The sequence below is a fragment of the Lycium barbarum genome, chromosome 7, assembly GCF_019175385.1.
Source record: "Lycium barbarum isolate Lr01 chromosome 7, ASM1917538v2, whole genome shotgun sequence".
NCBI classification, from domain to species: domain Eukaryota; kingdom Viridiplantae; phylum Streptophyta; class Magnoliopsida; order Solanales; family Solanaceae; genus Lycium; species Lycium barbarum.
In genome coordinates, this window is record NC_083343.1 from 5,446,266 (window position 1) to 5,462,187 (window position 15,922).

At 35.9% G+C, this 15,922-nt stretch overlaps 1 long non-coding RNA gene and 1 other non-coding gene across 2 annotated transcripts; both read right to left on the reverse strand.

Moving 5' to 3' along the window:
* Window positions 1–13,006: 13,006 nt before the first annotated feature.
* On the reverse strand, window positions 13,007–15,136 carry LOC132602993 (uncharacterized). The gene is made up of 2 exons (XR_009567919.1): window positions 14,265–15,136; window positions 13,007–13,526 (listed from the first exon to the last, which is right to left on the reverse strand). It is a non-coding gene; the product is annotated as an uncharacterized LOC132602993 (long non-coding RNA).
* On the reverse strand, window positions 13,247–13,349 carry LOC132604676 (U6 spliceosomal RNA). The gene has a single exon (XR_009568791.1). It is a non-coding gene; the product is annotated as a U6 spliceosomal RNA (small nuclear RNA).
* Window positions 15,137–15,922: the final 786 nt, after the last annotated feature.

Below are 15,922 nucleotides of genomic sequence, written 5' to 3' on the forward strand. Positions count from 1 at the left end.
ATATAAAAACTAAAATATCAAAATAAGCTTAAACTTTGTTTATGTATTTTCTTATAATTTTTATTCTTTTGAAGGAATGAACATGTCCTTTATGATATCGTATCTGTATAGATATATACCATGTGAATATCATAAAATACTTAAGAATTTTTTTGAAGGAATGAATCAATCTTTCATGATACCTGTTACACCTTGAAAATTTCCCCGTTAGCGTACCGCGAATAGACTCACGAAGGGTATGACGTATACGACATGTTGACGAGTAAGAAGTAATATTTAATGATTCTAAATGAGATTTCAAAGACATTTGAGCTAGGAGACGAAAGTTGTTAAGAAAAGCAAGGTATATGTTGTGTGTCGGGCAACAACTACGAGTATCGAATTAATGATGGCTTACTGCCATTTTGGAGAAGCGTCCTTCGAGGGTTGGACGTTGTTGGGGAAGATGACGGATGCCTAGCCATCTTAAGGGTTGCGATGAATGGAAGGTGAGACCCTCAAAAACCATGTCGGACAAGTGGGCTTGGTGCCTACAACATGGAGCAAGCTTCGCTTGCAGGATTGGGTGCTACGTTCGACGGGAGACGAACTAGCACCACAAAGTTGGAGCTCTACAAAGTTAGAGCAAGGCGTGCTAGAGAGCCGCGACAACGTAAGGAATGACCTGAGAGCAGGATTCCTTGCGGGATGATTGAATGTCACAATGAGGTGGAGGCAGCCACCATGTTTTCTGAAATGGAAGGCCAAACCATTTTAATGGGGAGGCAAAATCAGAAGGGAGCCACTACAGAGGTAGGGACGCATAGATTAAAACCAAGCTGAACCGCTAGACGGAGAGGCATTGTTGGTTAGAATGTTGAATTGCATGGAGCAGGAAGAGGACAGAGTCGAACCGCGTGAAATGGGGAGATCGTTGAAGGATGATGCACCACTTTGTAGGGAGGCAAAGCTGGAATTAGGCCAAACTGCTAGGGCAGGGAGGTGATGATGAAGGCAAGCCGAACCACTTAGCCTGGGGAGGCAGATGTGTGGAAATGTGTCGAACCACCAGAGTGGGGAGATACAAGAGTTAGCCAAGGAGGCAATGGGCTGAATCACAGATGTGAGGAGGCCAAGGTAAAGTGGGGTTAGCTAAGCTTCGGATTTGATGGGGTTTCCAAGTTTTAGAATGTAGTCTTTCCAGAGTAGAGAATACTGGGGTACACCAAACGACCGGGGAACCACAGAGATGGAACCAAGTGCTGAGGCACACCAGGATCGTAAGGAATCTGTCGACGGAGTGACAGTTTAAGAACAAAGATGTTGTTTAGAATGGGCGAACTACCACTTTGAGGAAATGAAGTACTCACCACGAGTACGTCCCAAGAACTTGACGAGTGCCAAGAGGGTGCAAAATATGTAAGTGCCAAAGATACCACTGTGGAGTGTGGGTCATGCAGGGGCCGTCTGAGACGTCAAAGGGGACAAGATTAGATTTGAAAAGCCGCTAGTGTCAGTGTGTGGGAAAGTTAACTTCAATTTATGGGGTCGAGCCTTGATTTGTTTATACAGCTGGTATAGCGGGATCTTGCGGAGGAAAACGGACAAACGACCATGAGGAAATGGTTGGCAAAGGTTGCCACATCGAGGGATGCCTACCTTGAAAAACAAGGAAAAGTGTCTTCCACTTTTAGTGGGGGAGTATTCGCCTATGAAGAGGCGTTGGGCCATGTGAAAATTGAATGACGATTGTCTTCCGAAGTAAACGGTAAGAAGGAACTGCAAAGGTCGCAGTGAGACTATGGAAGTCACACCAATGGGTGCTATGGTGAAATTACCAAGATGGGAGACAAAGTTTCCTGATCTGATAAAGGCCGTGAGGAACATGGTGTGGATGACAGGCGGTCACCACAAAGTTAGCCACCAGAGGGTGCAAGTGCGGAGGCACTTTCCAAGTGGGGTGCAGAGGCACGCTTGGAAGAAATTAGGGAGGAGAAGTGCATGGGGCACGACTCTATTTTTAAGCGGAGATGAGATGGGTTTTAGACCCAAAGGATTAGGGAAGGAGATGTGAGACCCCGAGGGGGCAAACTCCAGGTTGACGTGGACGTGTCTATGTCATCGAGAACGATGACGAGCTTGAGTGGGGGAGAATGTTACGGGCTGCCTTCGTTGTGCCTTGGCGCCCAGGAGGGCCAAGCGAGTGTCAGTCGTGCAGGAGACGTGCGTTGATGAGTGTCAGCCGCGCGCAGGCAGTGTCGGCCGTGCGCGCAGGCAGGGTCGGCCGCGCAGGTAGTGTCAGTCGTGCGCGGGTGACGTGCATTGAAAAGGGGCTCCGACGGGCGAGAGTCAATAAGCATCTAGAGATGCTCTATGGCATATTATAAGAGTGCCAAGGAAGTTTAGCAAGGATCTGGGATGAGCCCATGGGTCGTCAGCGGACGAGGCCACGCGCGAGCCTAAGTGTCAGTCCCGTGCGTTTCCGAGCTATGGATGGAATCTTGGGATTTAGGGTGAGGGGACCCTTCCTAGGATGTTATGGAATGTGCTTACCAAGTTTGGCGTCATTTTAAGATCGTTCACCTAAGGGCTTGACTTAGCCAAGGAGCAGTGTCGGTGATAAAGCTCCCGAAGGCTATATCTTGTTCCACGAGTATGGGGATGAGACAAAACTTCATGGAGGAGTGAAGGAAGTCAAGAGAAAGAGTTAGGAACAGACGACGCCTCATTTGGAGTTCGGAAGAGTGAGAAAGGCCCATTGTGATTCTCTGGCAAAATGATGTCTAGTGCTAGAACTTGGGTTTTTCTTTTTAAAGCATATATAAGGGGGGCAGAGGTGTCACAGCTCAGCCAGCCTCCCCCGTGCGTGTTGTCGGCCAGTCGCACCAAGTGAGCAACCTTGAGGGAGGACCTCAAGGGCCTGCCTAGGCACCTCATAGGAGTGTCCTAGGTATCCATACGAGTTAGGGGACTCTATGGACGGCGTCGTGCCTGCGGGCCGCGTTGGCCGCACAACGAGTGCCGGAGGCTTGACGTAGGAACTGATTATGCCCCGCGGGCTATCTTAATGGATGTTAAAGAACTCCGTGCCGATTGAGTACTCGAGGCACCACTCAAGAGCCTTGTTTATTAACTTGTGAGCTTGGCTTGGGTTCAGCCTTGCAAGCAAGGGTTCGTTGGCCTAGACGTGTAGTCGTGGGGTGACGCTGCACCACAAGGGATGGAAATAAGTCGCGAGGGCTATGTTTGCCAATGCTATGGGACAACCATAGGCACATGAAAGAGGACCGCACCCGACAAAGGCCAAGGATTTGAAGTTGCCCTACTCGGGCACGACACAAGGCAAGTATCAAGCTTGAGGATAGGACTGTGCGCGCAAGAGCGACGCTCAGTGCCAGGCGAGGGACATGCATGTCCGTAGCCACCCAAGGGGTGCGCATAGAAGAGACCCAGCATATGAAATGCGCCACGAGAGTATGCTAGCAAGACAAGGCTGAAGCCTTGACATCAAACGGGCGGCACAAGGAACGCTAAGCTTCTGAGGCTAGCTTCATCATAGGCATGGGGTCGTGCCAAGAAAACCTGGATAAGGAAAGGCTGGCTTGTAGTCAAGTGGGACTACGGGCGCCGCACGGGCTATTTGTGTGCCGCTGCCGCATAGGAGGAGTCGGCCCGTGACACTACTCATGCTCATGTTCATGTCCAGGTTTTCAGTTTCAGTTATTATCATGTTATTCCATGTTGTTTCTTTCGGTTGCTTTACATACCAGTACATTCAATGTGCTGACGTCCCCTTTTTATTGCCCGGGGGCCTGCATTTCACGATGCAGGTATGGATTTACAGGATGATGCTTCTGCTCATTAGGACTTGCACGTACTAGCTTATTGGTGAGCCCCATCTCATTCGGGGTTTAGACATTGTCCTGCTTTATTTAGTTTTGCATCTAAAGGTATGCTGGGGGACTTGTCCCAGTAAGTATGTTTCCCAGTCAGACTCACGGTACAGGTTTCATAAACTAGACAAGTCGGTTATGTCATGTCAAACATTCGGATTCGTATAGCCATTTTGGCTCATTCATGATTATTTCCGCACTCATGTTTAAACAAGTATTTTATATTAAGTATCATGACTTACTACGTTTTATAAAGGCTCATCATGCATTCACGTTATATTCCGCTTATGTTATGTATCATGATGATTCAGCAAGCCATGTGGTTCGCTCGGTCACATGCAGTCAGGCACCGAGTGTCATGTTACGTCCAGGTCATGGTTCGGGGCGTGACAATACCCTGGCTGTATATGAATATACTGTGTGGATATCATAGAGAACCGAGGAGTGTTTTTTTTTTAAGAAATGAACCAGTCTTTTATGAAACATTGGCAGTATATGAATACACTGTGTGGGTATCATAGAGGACCGATGAGTGTTTTTGTTCGAAGAAATGAACCAGTCCTCTATGATACCTGGCAGTATATGGAATATACCGTGTGGGTATCATAGAGGATCGAGGAGTGTTTTTTTTCGAAGAAATGAATCAGTTCTCTATGATACCCTGACAGTAAATGAGTATACTGTGTGGGTATCATAGAGGACCGAAGAGTATTCTTTTTCGAAGAAATAAACCAGTCCTTTATGATACTATGACAGTATATGAATATACCGTGTGAGTATCATAGAGGAATGAGGAGTGCTTTTTTTCCGAAGAAATAGACCAATTCTCTATGATACCTTGGCAGTATATGAATATACTGTGTGGGTATCATAGAGGACTGGAGAGTATTTTTTTTCGAAGAAATGAACCTGTTCTCTAGATACCCTGACAATATATGAATATACAATGTGAGTATCATAGAGGAACGAGGAGTGTTTTTAAAAAAAAAATAGAAATGAACCAGTTCTCTATGATACCCTGACAATATATGAATATACAATGTGAGTATCATAGAGGAACGAGGAGTGTTTTTTAAAAAAAAAAAATAGAAATGAACCAGTTCTCTATGATACCCTGACAATATATGAATATACAATGTGGGTATCATAGAGGAACGAGGAGTGTTTTTTTTTTTTTAAAAAAATAGAAATGAACCGGTTCTCTATGATACTCTGACATAATATGAATATAACGTATGGGTATCATAGAGGACCGAGGAGTGTTTTTTTTTTTTTTTTACAAAAAAAAAAAAGAAATGAACCAATCCTCTATGATATCCTGATAGTATATAAATATACTGTGTGGGTATCATAGAGGACCAAGGAGCCTTTAAAAAAAATGAACCACTCCTCTATAATACCCTGATTGTATATGGATATACCGTGTGAGCATCATATATGATTGAGCAGTGTTGGAATAAATCTACTATCTACGATACATTGTTAGTATATGATATACCAGGTTGGTATCATAGAGAACTCAATGTGTTCTTGAAATAATGGACTGTCAGTCCTGTATGATATCATATCAGTATATGGTATACCATATGGGTATCACTAAAGACTAAGTAGTATTTTTCGAAGGAATGATCCAACGTTCTATGATACCTTATGTGTATAATATATACCATGTGGGTATCATAGAGGACTGAGTGTTTTTCTTGAAGGAATGAACTGGCAGTCCCCTATCTTACCATATTAGTACATGATATATATCATGTGGGTATCATAGTATACTGCAATAGCATACTTCAACTGCTACTGATTTGGTATACTATATGCTAAAATATGTTATTTTTTGAGATATAGAAAAAAATATATATATCAGTTATCCTTCCTATTGATATAAAAAATTAAAAAAAAAAATGATCCAAAAGGTAGAATTAGATTATGAAAAAAAATAGGAACTAAAAAAATATTAAAAAAAGAGAAAAAATAAAAAAAAATACCAGAAATAACAAAAACAATAAATTAAACTAACAAAAAAGGTGAATGAAATTAGATTATGCAGATAAAAAATAAAAAGAAAAGAAATAGATGAAATTAAAAAGGAACAAGAAATTAAAAAAAAATAGAGAAAAAATAAAAATAAAGGAGCTAGAATTAACTATGAACTCAAATTATGGTGAAAAAGAAAATAAAAATAGTATGATTTGGGAAAGAAATAAATGAACAAAAACGAAAAAATCGAAAAAAAGAAGAAGTAAAGACAATAAGAAGTAAAGAAATAAAAAGGAAAAGAAGAAAAAAGAGACAATTACCTATAAAAGCTACAATGGGTGGGAAGGGTAAATAGTATTGGAGGTATGAAAGTAAGGAGAGTATGAAAGGGTAATTATTTTGTGTAGTGGGCATTGGTGTTCTTTCCCCGTATAATTATTATTTAATGTTAACCTTATTAATTAGATACTTTGAGAATTGAGTTATATCAAGAAAAAAAATATTTAATGTAAAGGATATAGTTAAAATAATTGACAACTTAAGCATGAATTCCTAAGTGACAGATTTTTCAGAATAAATTTTTTTGAGCTAAAGCTAGCGTTAAAATGAGATGGAGAGAAAAATATTTTGTTCCATTGATTCATGATTGTTGTACCTTATTTGATTTGGAATATTATCTTGTTTTCTTTATTTAATAAATAAAAGCTCCACTAAGTCATCTTAGTGGAAAATTAATTTAAAAAAAAAAGAAAGATTGTTGTGCCAGGTGCCCCCTGTTGGATTTTTAAGAGGTGTGAGTGAAAAATGAATAGGTACTTTTCGAAAAGACACCGTGAAAAATGATGCAATTTGATAGCGCCTTTTCACATCCAATAAGTTACGATTTTTCCGATAAGACATAATAGCACATGTTTACACTAGGAGTGTAAGAAGGAAATTGACAAACTGCCATACCGCTAATTCTAACCAAATCGAGAAAAAAAAATTAATTAGGCTTTGGTTTGATTTGATTTGATTTTAAAAAAAAAAAACTGAACACTATTGGCTTGGTTTGATTTTAACTAAAAAAAAGTCAAATCGAATCAAACCAACCCGACATTACATTTATAAAATTTCAAAAATATTTTATGCATAATATTTATGTATAATGTAAAACTATAAATGTTTCTTAAACGTTTTCATAGTTTTTTGTCTTTTAACATATTATTTCAAGCTTGGAATTAGAATTTTGAATGATCCAATAAATTTCATAGCCCATAGATATTAGTAACTCAAATAAAACTCAACAAAAATCGAATCAATACTAATGCTAACAAAAGAAATTCAATTCTAACACTAGGAATGACAATAATGTTAGATATATATTCTTTAGTTTTATATTGGTTTAGAAAGTGAAATTACATGACTTAATTTTCTTTTCTTTTTTTCCTTTAATTGATATTTAGTCATGCAATTAATACTTATTAGCCATACTTATTTTAGCATGACTTAGTACTTTTAGATTATGATCATTTTCTATATGCCTTATAAATTAGCCGTATTTATTATAGCATGACTTAGTATTTTTAGATTATGATCATTTTATTTTATGCAATTTCATTACTTTTTTGTTGTTGAATATTTTAGTACAATGTCATCTCTCATCTGACATTTTGTGTTATTTTCGTAATAAATATCTTAATTAGATAGTCATATCTTACTAGGACTAAAGAAATATTTGAAGTACAAGTTATATATTTTGTATGAAGACTTTATCGGGGGAAAACCTGAAAAACCCGAAAAAATTGAAAAAACCCGAGGTTGAAAAACCCGATTTTCGTTGGTTTGGTTTATATTTTTAAAAATCCGATGCAATTGGTTTGGTTTGGTCTTTGAAAAATCTGAACCAACCTGGTTCATGTGCACCCCTAGTTCACACTATTAAGAGGACTAGCCTCAGTTTTTTTAATGGAAATTTCTGCATTTTTTTCCTTACAAACAAAATCGAGCCTTTGTGTGGTACATAATTATCTTAAGTTCGACGAAGTTATTGGCGTTTGAGGTACCGCTACTCCAAATAGGAGTATCCATCCCATCCTGCGTGCAAGTAATCTAAATCTTCGGGTACAATAAGGGGATTAAATTCCTTTAGGATGCATAATGAATTATGTAGACTCGGAATAATTTTCAGTTTCTTCTACATTTCTAATTAAATGATTTTTTCTTTCTATTTTCTGATTATAAAACAGATCTTGTTTATTGAAATTTGCTTTACAGATTACTATGAGGTGTTTGGACTTACTTTTAAAAAGTACTCCCTTCGTCCCATAATAAGTGTCACCTTAGCAAAAAACACGCATATTAAGAAACCAATACTGCAATGTGAAGTTTACTAAATTACCCCTATATAATAAAAATAAATTAGTTTTTCCTCTTGATTAGAGCATGAATAATACCAAGTTACTATGAGACTTGTCCAATCGTCATTTATATGTTACTTTAACTTGTCATTTTTTGTCTAAGGATAAAATTGGAAAAACTAGCTAATTTATATCTTGATTTCCTAAGGTGACACTTATTATGAGACAGAATAGTAGCTTATAAGCTGAAAGCCATAAGTTGGTAATACCCAACTTTTAACTTTTTGCTTATTTTTATCTAAAAGTAAGCACTTTTTGTCATTGTCAAATAATAAAAAACTAAGAAAATACTTAAAAGCCAATAAACTTAAAATAAGTCATTCCAAACACCCTCTGACACTCTAGAGATGAGATGGACACATGCTTGTAAAAAATGAACGGAAATTATAAATTCTGTTCATTTCAATGAAGTGTACTTCTTGGTGAAACGTGTACAAGTATGAGATATCGAACCATTTGTCGAATACCACGATGACATTGTATTGATAATAGAAGTTAGAGGATTATAGTGTGAAATTAGAAAGTTTCTAACTTAAATTAGTTACAAAGCTGATTTGTTATTGGCGTTAGTGGTTTAGCTGGTAGCATATTAATAGCTTAGATTAGCTCATTGTATTCATCTTCTTTTACTCACATATTGGAACCATTGACAGTCAGTGATCTTCTTCACCTTAGTTACAATCCTGCATTTTTTTTTCCAGATATTGATTCCTTTGAATTTCCAATTTCATAAATTGATATGATGTTAGAGTCATGTTCATCGATTCATTGTTTCATCCGATGTTAGACGTTACAACAACAACAACAACAGCCCAGTGAAATCCCACATCTTGGGATCTGGGGAGGGTATAATGTACGCAGACCTTACTCCTACCAAGGTAGGATGGCTGTTTCCGAGAGACCCTCGGCTCAATAGAAGCATAAAAAGGGGGTCAGATAAGGTTAAAAGATTTAAAACGATATTGCAATGAAATAATGCAAGCGACACAGTAAAACAGGATAATTAAAACAGGATCCGATGTTAGACGTTATCATCTTATATTGTTCGTGTTATAGATATCCGGTTTTGGACGTGAGAGAGTTAGAGACTTAGAGACTTAGAGTCCCACATCAATGGTGTGCGCTTAGAAAATTTAAATATCTTTATATAATTTTTCGTAATCTTTACTTTCTCCGTCCTATATTACTTATTCACTTTTTTCTTTACACTCCTTTTAAGAACTCGTAAATAAAAGTGTATTTTTATTACATTATCCTTATATTTCTCCTATTAATTGCACTCTAATTATTATTGATTACTTTAGAAAACAATTAATGTTAAGGATAAAGTAGGAAAAACTTAATTAATTTTATCTTGATTTTATAAATGAACAAATATTTTTTGACGAATATTTATAGTAATGTGAACAATTAATATGATACGGAGAGAGTATTTTTAAGTTAACTTTTATTGAGTGTTTCATACAGTTGGTTTCCATTGTACTCGTCTTTTTCCTTGAGACTTATCCACCTGGCTACATTTTATTGTTCTGTTTTGCTCCTCTTTTAGAAGGTTGTTGTAGTTTTTATTATTATTATTATTATTAAATTATTATTATTATTATTAATCAAGGTTTCATGTTGTAGTTTGTTAACTAAAGCACGCTGTTGCTTAGAGAGTTTGGGTAGTAATTATTTATTACTCAACACACAAGTGTCAACGAATTTGATAAAAAATTGCTCGTACTTATATCAAGTCAATAAAGAAACATAACATATACATGAACATTAGTTTTTAATTTAATTATGATTAATTAATATATGTTTTATTTTATTAAATTAAATAAATTTATATAATTTGATGTAAATATCTGATGTGAATAACATTTATCTAACGGACTCAATAAATATTTTACAGCCAGGTTCCAGTTGGAGAGTCACGCACACAGGATTAACATCATTTTTTTATTATTATTTTATATTAGAGAGAGAATATACTCATGAATTTGAAAAAAAATTATAAACCTATGAATAGTAGTAAATAAGAGGACGATCGAAGAAGATTAAATACAGCTATTGGCCATAGATTCAATTAAAATGTGAGAGAAATAGTTTTTAAAGTTGAATCTTGTGGTTTTAGACATGTTAAATAGAAATTTGAAATTAAAGAGTTGCCAAAAAAAGAAAAGAGACATTCTTTTTTAAATGGATTAAAAAAAAAGTAAGATAAATATTTTGAAACGGAAGAAGTATTTAAAGTCAAAATTGCTTGTGAACATGTATTTAACTTGAAAATGTCTTTAAATTTTATAACGGGAAAAAGTTCACTAAAAAACTGACCAAAATAATTTTAAAACTTGAGAACGAATACTATGTCCGAAAAAGCGACAACGGACTTTTATAGACTTTTTTACAGGCAGATTCCAATTGGAAAGCCATGCACACAGGACCAACATCATCCTTATTATTTATTTATTTATTATTATTATTTAGATAGAGAATAAACTCATGAACTTGACCCTAAGAAAACTATAAATGTATGAATAGTAAATATGAGGAACATAGAAACTAGGCTGAAGTCATCGACAAACCCTCCAACTTGTCTGTATATTTCATTTAGACCTTTCAACCGAGACTTGTACCATCTGAACCCTCAAAAACCAATTTTACTTTGCCATTTAGACACAATCTGTTGAGCTGGCCCACCGCGTGCAGTACACTGCCCCAAATGGCGTAAGATGCCATTTTTTTTCCTTTTTTATTTTTTTTTAGAAATATTGTAAGTAAAAAAAAATAAAAAAATAAAACCTAAACTCTAACCTGTTGCCGCCGTCGCCGTCCCCCACTACTTATTTCAAACCTAAATCCCCTCCCATTTTTTCTATATCTTTTTTCTTGTTTTTAATCTATTTTGTTCTTATATAGGTTTAGATTTCATGTTGGTTTAGATTTTAATGGCAGAAGAGACGGAGGAGGGAGAGAGCCAGCGGTTGCTCCATTTATTCTGGGGAGTAAGGTTGGTCGTTTGAAAGGCCACGGGTGAAAACTAGGCGGTGTGTGGAGGAGATGATGGCTGGAGAAAGAAGGCGAAGGAGAAGTGTGGGTGGCGGCGATGGTGGCGACAGATCTGGATGGTGGTGGCGTCAGCGGTCGTTGACGGTTGAACTCTCCCAATTGCCGGTGGTCAGCTCCAGCGAGGTAGAGAAACATACGAGTGGAGGAGAAGGAGAAGGAGTTTGGGGGGCGGGGGGGTTTCATTTTTTTTAAGTTAAAATCCACGTGTCATTATTTTATTGGTCATTTTGGTGTGAATTATACGCACCTATGTTGTATGGCTGCATAATAACTTTGTGTCTATATAGCACAGTAAAAGTGGTCTTTGAGGGTTCAGATGGTACAAGTCTCGGTTGGAGAGTCTAAGTGGAATACACGGACAAATTAGAGGGTCTGTCGATAACTTCAACGTAGTTTGATTGGCCAAGTACTTTTGAAGAGTAATAATATGTGTTTAGTTAATTAATTTGAAAAACACATTTCCCAATATTAGAGCATCAATTTGAATTCTTCCTAAAAAAAGTTTTTTCGGCTTTTGGAAAATATTTTTTACTACTATTCAAAACACTTTATTTTTCCCTAAAAAATTGGTTTACCACTTTAATTTTTGTAAAATATATATATATATATTTAAAAGTTCTCTTAACTTCTCAAAAACTTGGCTAAATAAACTATTAATATAGTTTGAACTCAAATAATTAACAGATGACAATTTCATTATTTATTTATTATAACTACTTTCTTGAAAATAACGTGACTAATTTTGTGAAATAATAGTAGACAACTTGATTTTCATATTCAAGGGAACATCACCATATGTGATTTGTGAAACATAAGTACCATAAGGAGAAAAAGCAACAACTAATGAGACGCGTCCTTTTTCTCTCTTTGTTTTAACAGACTTTGGGCCATTTGGTTCAAACACATACTTATTCAATTTGGAGTTTTGATTCAATAGCTAAGAGCTTTTTCAGCCACACGAATCTTTAATGTAAGCTTGATGCCTGATCTAGAGATTTAATCATCCTTCGATCGTGTGGACATCAAAATATTCTTTATTTTTATAAGCGGCAGTTCGAAGTTTAAAAATAAAATACAAGTGTTGTGGACATCAAAATATTCTTTATTTTTATAAGCGGGAGTTCGAAGTTTAAAAATAAAATACAGCAACACATATTTGTAGTAAAAATTGTGATACAAATATTAATAATATAGCAATAAATAACATCTGACTTGGAAAAGGATATTGTTCGTATCGATTTGCTTATGAGTTGCAGGAATGACCACGATTGTTGTAGCCTATCAACTAGTGATGTTGGCTATTATCTATTGATGACAATTTCTGAGTATTCGATTATCAACGAGTGAGTTACCTCCTTTACTTTAACATCAAATAACGCACACAACAAAAACAAATGTTGTTCCAAATTTTAACACTATCTATTAAGTGTTAAATTTATATGTTCACAGCACTCATTACCCAATGTCGGAGAGTATTCGACATGCATATTCACATTTAAAAAGAAGTCTATGGGTATTCACATTTAAAAAGAAGTCTATGGGTTATTCTTTGACTAACCTAGCCTCCTCTGTCCCTCGGGAATAAATAGGGCAGGCTATTATAGAGGCATATAATTTTCCGGGTGTTAGGGTTGTTTGTACCTTCGCTAACTCTTCTGTATGTAAGGAAGCTTGAAAGAGTCTAAATTATCATCACATCAGTAAGCCAGAAAGCAAATTTTGGTATTGACCTATTGAAAATCTCAAAAAAATTGCTTAGACAAATCACATGTATATTATAATATATAACTGAATCATATTTGTGCAATACCGAAACACATGTTCTCTTCCGAACAATTCCATTTTGAGCTAAATCTTCCAAGCCCAAAAAATGCTAGGTTAGGTTAAAATTTTGATAGAACATGATGAGTAAAAAAGCAAAAACAAAGAAAATGATTGGAAAAAAATTTGGACCATTTCTCGATTTGTGCGTGTCATCCTTGCGCAGGGGCCATGCTAATCTTCTCTGTATCGTTCCAATTTTATCGGATGTCCCCGAAGGGACAAGCATAGTTATGAATGTTTTGCAATATAAACTCAGCTAAGAATCTTTCTGCATTCGATGTGGTAGAAATAGCTTGCTAGTTGGGTTTTTTCTTTGGCATGGGCCTGAACGAAGCCCAGTGGACTTAATCATAATGGGCCGTCCTCTTTCTTATCTCACTTCACTGGACAAACGACCCTGCTAATGCTGGGTTATAATTTTATTCTCCATCCAGAATAATAAAAAAATGCTAAAAGATTGAGTGTATTTGGGAAGGGAATTTTTGGTCTTCCCCTCGAAGATTGAGAGAGAGAGAGAGAGAGAAAAAAAGATATAACATGTTTGAATGTATAAGTTTAGTTATATAATTAATCTTTTCACTAAAATACAATGTAAGACATATTAATATTGATGAATATTAATATAAGACATATTAATATTGATGTTATAAAGTAATTAAAATACATACTTATTCATCGATGCAATGCATTTGAAATATTGGGTTATCTAACTCATTGCAATTGCCTTCTTTTCAGAGTTCTCAAATTGAAATAAAAATATCAAGCATAAGTATCTTTACTTTTCATTTGTCTTTCTTTTTCTTTGATTTCCATACCAAAAAATGAATTTTAGCACGCAAAATGTTAAAGCAAAATTTTTGCATACACATCAGGAAAAAGTTTGAATTAAAACTAAAAATACTTTCATTTTACCCAGGATAAAATTAAATGATTTTTTCTCATTTTACTCTTATATTAAATACATCAATGGACTAATTTTATAAGTCAACATCTAAAAAATTTCATCAAAAAATAAAATAATCAAAATACTATCCTTATAAATATTTTCTCAAGAAAAGTGTAAATAAAAAATGCGACAAATATTTTAAGACATAAAGATTATCGTGTACACGTGAAAACAAAAGGATAAGCATACCAAAGAAGAGTGAAGCCACCGAAGCATAAGCTGAAACTTTGGAGCAAAAAGTAATTACTCCCTCTGTTCTAATTTATATAACATCGACACAGAATTTTAACAAATAAACTAAAAAGTAAAGCTTAGATAAATTGGGATAGAGGGAGTAATAAATTTACAAAAACAAAAAGTATTAGTTCATGTATATTTCAGTAAGTAGAGGCTCAGATATGCAAAGAGATCGATGCAAAAGAGAGGCGACCACGCCATGGCTGCAAAGGTGATCTGCCAAGCCAAGATACGGGTCGGATAGTCTCTAGGCCCGACCCGGTTAGCCCAGAATTGATCCGAATAAACATCATTATCATCACTGCCTCTATTATTATTATCATATTATGGATCAAAAAGGAGAAATCAAGAAACAGAGGAATGACTACAGATGTTGATGTTGAAGTTGAAGAAACAATGAATGCTGTTTTCCAAGTTCCAAGATTCAGTAATTTCCAAGAAAATTAACATGAATCCAAGGGTTGTTGATTTATGATTCTTTTTTTGAAAAATCATAGGGTTAACAGAGAGAGGCAACCACCCTTGTCAAGAAAATCCCATAACTCTCTGTTTTGCCTCATTTTCTTAATAGGCTAACCTTTCTTTGCTGGGGAAATTCTTTGGCTTTCACCAAATGTTTTTACGCCGTTCACTTTAGATTTATTTTCTTGGTATATATGCACAAGCACTGTTGCATGGAAGAGTCTAGAGAGGCTACGTGGCAATTTTTGAGAAAAAATGTTCTTGGTATGTGTGTGTTTGGATCAAATTTCAAGTAGTAATTGTCTGAAGACTGACTCACAAACAGTGAACAGCATGTCGGCCATTGGGAACGTGTACCCCATTAATATTCTAATGAGCATTTTGAGTACAAAGAGTTTTAACATATGTGATTCAAAATAAGCTTTAAATATTTATGTGCATGTAAATTATTTTATAAAATTAAATTATTTTTAAATATGTCAATTTTTTAAAAACAAACTAACAAAAAAAGTGAGAAAATTTTTATAGGACGAAGGGAGTCTAATTTTTAAGATAGCATTTCATTAGAGGTATAAACTCGATCAGGAAGGCAAAAACACGAGTTTGACTGCTAGTTAGAATTACGTAAATATTAGAAATGTGAAATTCGTTAATCAAGTATTAGTACTTCTATGTCTCAATTTATGTGACATCATTTGATCAGACAATAATAACAACGACAACATACCCAATGAATCCTATAATGTAGGGTCTGGAAAGGATAGAGTGTACGCAAACTTTACCCCACCCTGAAAGGTAGGGAGGTTGTTTTCGAAATACCCTCGGTTCAAGAGAAAACAAGACAACAAGGTCAGATAAGGACAAGCATATCAAAACAATATGAAAATGAGAAAGTCATGATAGAATAGTCTGGAAAGAAAGGAGCAGTAACTACCATAGATAAATAAGATAATCGAAATAGAAGGCCCAACAAATATAAGCAGAAGTCAAAGGGCAATAAACGAATGAGCAAGACTATGACTACTAGTACAAAAGAATAAGCGAAACTACCTACTAGCCTTCTACCCTAATCTGAATCCTTCATAACCTCTTATCTAAGGTCAGGTCCTTAGTAAGCTGAAACAGCGCTATGCCCTGTCCAATCACCT